Source organism: Martes martes, assembly GCF_963455335.1.
Source record: "Martes martes genome assembly, chromosome: 3".
Classification (NCBI taxonomy): Eukaryota; Metazoa; Chordata; class Mammalia; order Carnivora; family Mustelidae; genus Martes; species Martes martes.
This window is the reverse complement of record NC_137890.1, coordinates 145,375,314-145,377,868: the sequence shown is the minus strand read 5'-3', so window position 1 is coordinate 145,377,868 and position 2,555 is coordinate 145,375,314. Positions and strand designations below refer to the sequence as shown.

At 42.0% G+C, this 2,555-nt stretch overlaps 1 pseudogene across 1 annotated transcript; it reads left to right on the top strand.

The window, feature by feature from the left end:
- The first annotated feature begins 399 nt into the window (after window positions 1–399).
- On the top strand, window positions 400–1,243 carry LOC308340277 (elongation factor 1-gamma-like; annotated as a pseudogene). The gene has a single exon. The product of its transcript is annotated as an elongation factor 1-gamma-like (transcript).
- Window positions 1,244–2,555: the final 1,312 nt, after the last annotated feature.

Here is a 2,555-nt window from a genome sequence, read left to right as displayed (position 1 = left end):
TTGAGAGGTTTTTTTTTTTTTTACAGTTCTTGATACCCTAAATACATTGCACAGTTGTTAAGTTACTGTAAATGTCTCCTTCTATAATTAATTGATTTACATATTTGAAACCTAGTGATTCTTGACCCAGCTACCTTAATTTTGAACCCAGCCACTTTATTGAGTTCTTTTTATGTTTGTAATAGTTATAAATTTTCTTAGTTTTCCTTTAACCAGCCTCTGGTAAGAGCAAAATAGAAGAAGCTCTCAGACTCCGTGTTCAACTGGAACTTTATTCAGGAAGTGACCTTTTAACTGGGTCCCCAGGTTCAAATGGGATTTTGATAGTTGCAAATAAAGGTGAGAGGCATATGGGAAGAATGTTCTAGATTAAGAAAGGAATAGCTTTTTATGTGTGGAATCACCATGGCAGCCGGCACCCTGGGCATATATCCTGAAAACTGGAGGGCCTTCAAGCCTCTCATTGCTGTTCAGTACAGTGGAGCTTAGGTCCATGTACTCTCTGAAGCCCCCACTTCCACTTTGGCCAAATCAACCACACCCCCAATTTCTCTGTAAATTTCCTGTCAGCAAGTTTCCAGCATTTAAGGGTGACAATGGTTTCTGTGTGTTTGACAGCAATGCCAGTGCCTACTCTATGAGCAATAAGGAGCTGTGGAGAGGTACTCCAGAGTCAGCAAAGCTCAAAGGTGAGCTTTGCTGACAGTGACATAGTGACCCCAGTCAGTACCTGGGTGTTCCCCACTTTGGGCATTGTGCACCACAAGAAGCAGGCAACAGAGAATGCAAAGGAGGAAGTAAGGCAAATTCTGGGGCTACTGGATGCTCACTTAAAGACAAGGACTTTCCTGTGGGCAAATGTGTGACACTCACTTACGTCACAGTTGTCTGCTCCCTGTTGTGGCTCTATAAAAAGGTCCTGGAGCCTTCTTTCCACCAGACCTTCCCTGACACCAGCCACTGGTTCCTCCCCTGCATTAACCAGCCCCAGTTTGGGGCTATCTTGTATTGGTTGAATTTAAGTGCAAATAATCCAATGAGGACACCCTCTCTGTGGTGCTGCCCTATGTTTGGGAGCACTTTGCTAAGGATGGCTGGTCTCTGTGCTCTTCTGAGGACTGCTTCCCCGAGAGCTCACCCAGACCTTCATGAGCTTCAACCTCACCACTGGGATGTTCTAGAGGTTGGACAAACCAAGGAAGAATGCTTTTGCCTGTGTCACTCCCTTTGGAGCCAACAATAGCAGCTGGTCTGGGTCTTCTAAGGCCAGGATCTTGCTCTTCTGTTGACTCCAGACTGGCAGGTGGACTAAGAGTCATATACATGGCAGAAACTGGATCCTGGCAGTGAGGAGACCCAGACACTGGTTTCAGAGTTCTTTTCCTGGGAGGGGAACTTCCAGCATGTGGGCAAAGCATTCAGTTAGGGAAAGATCTTTAAGTGAACATCTCTTGCCATCACCTACCATCCTGAACCTGTCCTTCAGGGAGATAGGTGTCAGTAAAGGAAACTGAACATTGGAAGAAAAAGAGAGAAAGGAACACTAGGTAATGGTTAAAAGAGACAAAGCACATGGTCAATTTGAAGACTTGCATGTCATTCAGTATCATGGAGCAATGAGTTATGAAGTGGAAAGTTGTGAGACATGAAAAAGGGAAAAAATGAGTTCATTTAGGGCTCTAAAAGAAGTTTAGGAATCATGCTAAGAACAATGGGAGAAACTGAATTTTAGCCAAAGAGCAAGTAAGATGACTATCAATATGGAGAATGAAGTTTTGTGCTTTGTATGGCTGATATAAGTGCGTTACAATGATATGGGAGGTAAACTTTGTGACACAAATGAAGAGGAATGCATGGGTTGAAGGCCTATTAATGAGGTAGCACCTGCAAGAATTGATGACTCACTGGCAGGGAAAAGAAAGGAGAGGGAGAGGTGAAGCATTCTGGCTGGGACAGTGGTTGGAGCAGGAAAGGATTTGTGAGAGGGAGAGGAATTCAGATTTGTTGAGGTTGAATTTGAGAAGCCTATGGAACATATACATACTAATTTACAAAATATGTCCATATGTTGGATCCAGTCATTCATTTATTTAATGAATATTGATTAAATGCCCTCTCCAAATCAGATCTTTCTCCTTGAGCATGCCTCCTGCACTATTATAACAATCAAGATAGTATGGTATGACAATATTTGTTATTTATATATTTTATATCCCAAAAGAAGCAAAGTGACTGTTATGGGCTGAATTATGTCTCTTTAAAATTTATGTTGCAGCTCTAACCCCCAGGCACCTCACATTGTAGGCATATTTAGAAATAAGATCTTTAAAGGGATGATTAAGCTAAAATGAGACTGCTAGATTCCCAAAAACAGTGTAAGAGGGTTCCCCTTTCTTCACAACTTCTCCAACATTTGTTGTTTCTTGCCTTATAGATTTTTGCCATTCTAAGTGGTGTAATGTGGTATCTCAGTGTGGTTTTGATTTGAATTTCCCTGATGGCTAATGATGATGAACACTTTTTCAGATGTCTGTTAGCCATTTGTATGTCTTCTT